Source organism: Lathyrus oleraceus, chromosome 6, assembly GCF_024323335.1.
Source record: "Lathyrus oleraceus cultivar Zhongwan6 chromosome 6, CAAS_Psat_ZW6_1.0, whole genome shotgun sequence".
NCBI lineage: Eukaryota > Viridiplantae > Streptophyta > Magnoliopsida > Fabales > Fabaceae > Lathyrus > Lathyrus oleraceus.
The window spans coordinates 42,739,400-42,747,587 of record NC_066584.1 but is presented as its reverse complement, the minus strand read 5'-3'; the positions used below and the strand labels follow the sequence as shown (position 1 = coordinate 42,747,587).

At 36.3% G+C, this 8,188-nt stretch overlaps 1 non-coding gene across 1 annotated transcript; it reads right to left on the bottom strand.

Moving 5' to 3' along the window:
- Positions 1–7,657: 7,657 nt before the first annotated feature.
- LOC127099534 (small nucleolar RNA R71) lies at positions 7,658–7,764 on the bottom strand. The gene has a single exon (XR_007794026.1). It is a non-coding gene; the product is annotated as a small nucleolar RNA R71 (small nucleolar RNA).
- Between the last annotated feature and the right edge of the window lie 424 nt (positions 7,765–8,188).

Here is an 8,188-nt window from a genome sequence, read left to right as displayed (position 1 = left end):
AAGTCATTTGAAGAGTTTTATGCAGAACATGGTATTGGTCATTAGGTAACGGCTCCTTACATGCCTCAACATAATGGAATAACAGAAAGAAAAAACATGACCATATTAGATATGGAGAGATGCATGCTGAAGTAGAAGAATTTTCCAAAGTCCTTCTTGGGTGAAATTGACACCACTATTGTTTATATTCTAAACAGGTTCCCTACCAAGAAGTTGAAGAGCAAGGTTCCTAAAGAAGTGTGGAGTGGAAAATGACCATCAGTGAGTCATCTGAAGGTGTTTGATATTATTTGCTACAAACATGTTCCTGATGCAAGGAGAAAGAAGCTTAATGATAAAAGTGAACCTATGATTCTAGTAAGACATCACAAAACTGGAGCTTACATGTTATTCAATCCAACCAACAATAAGATCGTTTTGAGTCGAGACATTGTGATTGATGAGAACTCTTCATGGGATTGGAATTCATGTGATGCGACTAACAAGCCATTGATGAATAAAGTTGTGAGCACGAAGAAATTCCTGTCGATAATGTTCCAGTCACTATCGAAGTCGAAGCGGACAATCAAGAGGGTGTGGCTAGCCAAAGACCTCAAATAACCAAAGTTTTTCCAGCAAGGCTTCAAGACTATGAAGTGGTTAGTGATGATGAAGTCGTAAAAAATGGATAATTAGTTCATTTTGCTTTACTTGCAGGTGTTGAACCAATCAACTATAGTGAGGATTTAAAGAATAAACAATGGAAGTCAGCTATGGTCGAAGAGTTACAAGCGATCGAAAGAAACATCACATGGGAGTTAATCGAATTGCCAACACATACAAAAGAAATTTAAGTGAAGTAGGTGTTCAAGTTGAAGCATAATGCTAATGGGTCAATATCAAGACACAATGACATATTAGTAGCTGCGGGATTTCTTCAGAGAGCATGACTCGAGTACTATGAAGTATATGAACCAGTAGTAAGATTGAAGATTGTTCGATTAGTGGTAGCCTTGGCATGTAAGCAAGGTTGGTCGACATTTCACTTAGATGTGAAATCAACATTTTTGAATGACCCTCTAGATGAAGAGATATATGTCACACAACCTATTGGGTTTGTGATACAGGAGGAAGCAAGGAAAGTATACAGGCTACACAAATCGCTCCATGACCTCAAACATGCACCTAGGACATGGAACAAGAAGATCAACTCATACTTGGTCGAATTGGGAAGAATTAAATGCAATTCTGAGTATGGTGTCTATGTATAGGTTGTGGCATAAGATATTATAATCATCTGTTTATATGTCGATGACTTGTTAGTAACTGGAAATAACTTTGAGATCTTGTCGAAGTTCAAAGAGTTGATGAAGAAGGAATTTGAAATGTCGGGTCTGGGAAATTTATCGTACTTCCTAGGCATGGAATTTAAAATATCGAAGAAAGGTATGGTACTACATCAAAAAAAGTATGTCAAATAGATACTTAACAGATTCCTGATGGAAGACTTGAATTATGCATCCTCATATGTCGAATCAAATTTGAAACTGGAGAAGCATGGAGAGGAAGACAAAGTCGATGTCACTTTGTTCAAACAAATTGTCGGATCTTTGAGATATGTGCGCAACAATCGACCTAATATAGGTTTCTTAGTCGGAATTAGTGAGCATATACATGAGTGAACCAAGGGTGTCACACATGAAGGCTGCAAGAAGAATCATGAGATACTTAAAAGAATCGACAAAGTATGGAATTTTATTTCCACAAGATTCTAAAAGAAAATAAGTCGAGATTACTTGCTATTCAAATTTTGATTGGGTGCGGAGACAAGGAAGATCGAAGAAGCACAACTAGTTACTTCTTTCAAGTATTTGGTGCCCCAAGCTCATGGTGCTCGAGAAAGCAACCTGTGGTTGCATTACCATCATGTGATGGTGAATATGTAGAGGGATGTTATGCTTCTTGTCAAACAATATGGATCAGATATGTACTGGAAGAGATGGAGGTCGAAGTGAAGAAACCTCTGGTGCTGCAGATCGACAATAAGCCATCCATTAATCTTGCAAAGAATTCAGTTCTACATGGAAGGAGTAAGCACATTGAGGTTGGGTTTAATTTTATAAAGGAGAAGGTAAACCAGGGTGAAATTAAAGTGAGATATTGCTCGAGTGAAGCGCACTTGGCCGACATTTTCACCAAAGAACTGAAGATCGACAGATTCCTAACTCTGAGAAATAAATTAGGAATAATTCAGATTGACTATGATTAGTTTGTGTTCGACAACTTGAATTATAAGGGGGTATGTTGTGATATAATATAAGTTGTAGCCCAAGCCCAAGTTAGTTAGGATTAGGGTTTGTTAGTTACTTATTTACCAAGTTAATCAATTAGTTTGTTACTTAGAGTACAAGTAACTTTTGATATAAATGCAAGCATAGTGTAATTCAATTTTACAATATTCAATAATAACAATCCTTATCATTCATTTTCTCTTTTTCTTTCCTCACTAAAAATGCATCACACACTAATAAAAGGTGCAACGTCTGCAGCCCACTTCGCCCCACCCTCACTTTTATGCGGGACAGAGTAAGGTTTTCGGTCCACACCCTCAAATATGTCTCATCTCGCCTCAACCTCACTTTTATGTGGGATGGAACAAGGTTTTATACCCGCACCCTAAAACATGTCTCGTCCCGTACCTCCCCGTTTTTTGCAGGCTTTTGCAAGACGGAACTAAACAGGGTAGACATGCTCGTTTGCCACCCCTAACAACAAAGTAAAAAAAGTTATACAATTAGTTAATCATAGATTTAGATATTGGGAAAATTTTAACTTTATCTCAACCACTTATAAAATAATACAAACAAACAATGGTCATGAATGAAGGGCATAAAGCTTTTGCATAATAATTAATCTAAAAAACAAAATATTAATCAAAAGAAGCATGAAAAAATCTTCCAAATTTCTTGTTTGATACTACCGTTACTGTTATGATTTAACCCAACCTCTAAATCTACAAAAATGTAAATCGAATTAGGATTCAACTATTCTATAGTTTTTGAGACCTGTACTACAGTACCCCCGATTACACGAGAGAGATATTTCGAACTAATAACTTCTCCAATACTCTTCTTATCATCAAGGACAAAACTCTCAAAATGTTAAGAAAAGGAATCACGTGTTTAGTAGTTTTAGCAAACATTAGCATAAAAGAAATGTAATCATTAACACATATTTTGCTTTGTTGATATATGCATGTGTATTATGAAATTAATAGTTCTCTTAAGTTTTTGTTTCTTAATGGCTCTTTATTCTATATTCCTTCGTATTTCGTAATAATAGAGAGGCATTAAAAAACAAAGGGATGCAAATATATATGAGAGTTTTTCAATCCATGTTTTAAAACTGAGGGGTTTATAGATTTGAGTATATTGGATTCAGTAACTCCCAATAGACAAAAGCATAATAGTTGGGGATGACTTGTGGATCAATTGGATTAGCTCTATTTTGTTAACTTTACAGTATTTGACTGTTGGATAATAGATGATTGTTCAATTTGTTACCTCATGTGGCATGTTATCAAAACCATACATATGGAGACATATTGAGCAATCATGTAGTATCCAGGCGTTTAGATTTATAAATTGGACAAATAGAACTAATTCAAACAAGTCAGCTTTAACTTTAAAATTATTAGATTTAAACCTTTATTCCCACTTCTAAAATCTCTTTATTTTCACATCTAAAATATTTCTAATCTTACTTTTATTCTTGAAATTAACTTCAATAATCAATTCCGAACATTCTCTGCTCAGAGTTATGACATTCGAAGGACATTTGATAACATTCACCGCTTGACATCTCCCATTACTTCCGGCGAGTATAATAAGTTCATTTTATTTTAGTTTTGATATCCCATATATTGTTTCCTTGATATTTTATTTATTGCATGTTTTCACTATTTTGATTTTAGTATATTAGGTTTCGGGTATGTCTAGCTACTACTAGTGCGAACACGTCCAAATAGTGCTATCCAGACTCATATGAATAGTGTTATCCAGATACCATAGATTCACATTTTATCAAATATGTTGAGATTCTAGTATATTAGGATTTCGATTCTGTTTAGTTGTTTATTGATGTTTTGATTATAGAAAAATGGCTGACGAATAACCGAGGTACAAGTATGGTTGATTATCTTAACATGCTTCAATACGTAGAGAGAAAGCTAAATATTCATGTGTAGTTGGACAATCATATGGTGTCGAAGGATCGTCGTCATATGTTCATGGATCTCGGTTTCATGTCAATGCATATATTGTTGTCGTATATGCTATTTTCACACATGTTCCTTCCGCACATGCTCCCGTTAGACCTGCTCTTACTGCACACGCTCTTCCCGCACCTCGAGGTTTTCTTGGAGGCCCAAAGGACATGTCATTACTCCATTTATATGCAAACTATGTTGTTTCTCACGCGTGGTAAGGAGAGGTAGAACAAATATTTACATACGTTTTTAAATATATGCTTTATGATAATGATACTAATTGAACAATTTGACGTTGATGTATTAATTTTTGCAAAACCGCGAGACATTAAAGTGTATTAACAATGGTAGGAAGATATCAAATCCTAAACCATGGTATTAACTAAAGTGTATTAATTTTTGCAATACAATGAGACATTAAGTGTAATAACCATGGTAGGAAGATATCAAATCTGTCGAAGGCAGATGAGCCATGGTTTCAGCAAGTATTAGAAGCATCCAGGCTGAAGGATTTTTGTAGGACAATATATGGATACATTGACCATGGTCTTCTGTCAGCCTTTGTTGAGAGACGACACTCCAAGACTTCATCATTTCATCTTCTCAATGGTGATATGAGTATCACTTTATACAATTTATCATGCATCATCCATCTTCCTATCACCAATAGAATATTGGATCATAATCCAATTCAAAGAGCTGGTGCATTAGAATTTATGGTGACACACTTAGGAGATGATTTGGGTAAGGCCCAAAAGAATATTGTAGTTACTCGAGAAGCATATACCATATTTTCATTTCTAAAGAAAAATTACGAAGTCCACTTGACTGTCGATATTAATCGTGTTAGTGATGATGTACATGTCGTTTATCATTGACAATATGCATTAATGACATTTTTTTTTGTTTTTGGTTGGCACAACCATATATGTGTACAAAAGTGTGACCTATGTCAATGTTGTCTACATTAACTACTTAGACTTTGAGTTGATTCACGAGTATAACAAGGGGTATGATGTTTGGTTTACTTGTACTCAAAGTTAGGTAAAGTTGATAAGTGGAAGGTGATCACACTAAAATTTATGTATTTTTGACTCCGATTTCACATGCATTCTAATCATTTTATTGTCATTTTGTTGTGTTATTACTGTGTTTTCCTTTGTTTTCAGGTTTTTACCTTAATAGGAGCCCCGATCGAGAAAAGGAGCGAAAAAGAGCCAAAAACCCTAAAAATCAGCATTTTGCTCTTATGGCCTACCCAATGGCGGGCGCCACAGTCCAAGCCATGATGTGTCCAATTCAAACTTCCATCAACTCCCACGTTTTCCCACCACTTCTACTAAGGCGCCCCACTTTGTGCTTGTGGCGGGCGCCACAAGAGGAAAACGGTTTCCTCTATTTTCAAGTTGAAGGGCATCCAAGTCAATTCCACCTTTTTTATTTGCTTATAAATAGAAACGCAAATTCAGTTTTACAATCACCCAAACTTAGAGCAGACGAAGATCCGAACGTCGGAACAAGGCGAAATCAGAAGCAACTTTGTTTCACTTAGGCATATATTCAGTTTTATAAAGTGGTAATCACTTCGCATTGGAGTGTTACCACAATTGTGTAATTGAGTCTGTGATAGAGTCTGTACTCGAGTTTGGAGCACTTTGGAAGGAAGTTAATCCTGCCGCCATTTTCTTTTCCGCATTGCAATTTACTCAGCCCTCCGATTGGAGCAGGTTTTTATTACTCGCCTTTACTTTATTTATTTCCCGCACTCGCTTTTATTTTATTTATTTCCCGCACTCGCTTTTACTTTATTTATTTCCCGCACTCGCTTTTACTTTATTTATTTCCTCGCACTCGCACTACTTTTATTTATTTCCTCGCACTCGCTTTAAATTATTTACTTTCCGCACTCGCACTACTTTCATTTATTTTTCGCACTCGCTTTAAATTATTTACTTTCCGCACTCGCACTACTTTCATTTACTTTTCGCACCCGCTTTAAATTATTTACTTTCCGCACTCGCACTACTTTTATTTATTTTAATGCACTTTTACTTTACCATGTCTAGCTAAATTTATAAGGCTATAATGTAAGGATCGTAATTAAACCAGTAATCTGTACAATTGTTCGTAGAAACGCTTAAGGGCTATTTTAACTTTCAAATTAAGTTTTCCCGCACTTCAATTCCGTTGGGTAAGATCGAAACCCGTCCAACGTCTTTTTAAACTTAATTGTTTTTAACTATTTCAAAAACAACGAAAGCGCTTTGTTTAGTTCATTAGGAGTTTTTAACATTAAGAAGAAAAGAGATTTTAAAACTATTTTCGGACGCGTTTATAAGTTTAGAGTCTGGTTCGTAAGAACCTCTTTTGGTTAAGAAATCCAGGTTATAATACTTTTCAACTTAGTCAAGATACTATATTTCTTAAAAATAAGTTTACTACTCTAACGCAATGCGCGCCTTTTTATAAGTGACAATAAGAGGGTTTGATTAGGGAGTACAACTCGGTTCTGAATACGCGAAAGCGACAGTTCCTGTTAAATTAGTTCTTTTCAAAGTAGGAAACATTGCCCATAAGTAGTTCTATTAGCAAGTACTTGGATTATCAATTGATTACGTGAATTACATTCGACCCTGTCTTTACTAATTATATTCTATTTCAATACTTTACTTTTTATTGCACGCTACAAAAACACTTATTTTGATTGCCTTTGATAAACACCATAACGACAGATAACGATAGATTGACACTTGGTCTCTGTGGTTCGATAATCTTTTATATTACTCTGACGCGTTCGTACACTTGTGAACACCAAGTTTTCCAACGCATCAAGTTTTTGGCACCGTTGCCGGGGACCAATTTCGTCAAATTTCATTTTCCTGTTGTTATATCGTTTAGACTTAGGTTATTTCCCGTCGGTCGATACGAAGAACTCGTAGCACCGGAAGTTTAAGTTTAGTAAACCCTCTGGCGGAACCTGAACGTTACGATCGCGCACGTTTATTCTTTCATAGAATTAAGAGAGCTATGGCCGAAGATCAAAACCAAAGACCTCTTAAGGACTTCGCTCAACCATCTAATGCAGAACCTAGTTCTAGTATAGTAAACCTAATAATACCAGCCAATAATTTTGAACTTAAACCGTCCCTGTTGCAACTAGTGCAACAGAGACAATTCGCGGGTCTCGCTACCGAGAACCCAAACCAACATTTAAAAATATTTCTTCAATTAGCATATACTTTTAAAACCAATGGAGCTTCTCCTGAGGCAATACGTTTAAGATTATTTCCTTTTTCCCTCAGAGATAAAGCTCTATCATGGTTAGATTCCCTTCCACCCAATTCCATTACGACTTGGGATAACCTTAGAAGAGTTTTCCTTGCTAGATATTTTCCCCCGAGTAAGACCGCCGTTCTTCGAAACCATATAACTAGATTTACCCAAAACCAAGGAGAATCGTTGTTTGAAGCTTGGGAGAGATATAAAGAGTTGTTACGAGCATGCCCACATCATGGTTTAGAAAATTGGTTAATCATTCAAACCTTCTATAATGGACTTCATTACAACACAAAGATGACCATCGACGCTGCCGCAGGCGGTGCTCTGATGAACAAACCTTATCCTGAAGCTAGTGCCCTCATTGAAGACATGGCTCAAAACCATCAATCATGGGGAGTCGAACGAGCGACAGTTGAGAAGAAGGAAACCCAAGGAGGAGTGCATGAACTAAGCTCTATAGACATGATGCAGGCTAAAATGGACGCATTAGCCCTTAAGGTCGAGCATATGTGCATAAACCCGAATACTGTAGCCGCAGTTTCGTCGGATTGTGAGATATGTGGAACCCAATGACACAAATCTGCAGAATGCAGTCTATTAAACGAAACCCACTCCGAGCAAGTGAACTACACCCAAGTGTAGCACCTCAAATTTGCACCTATC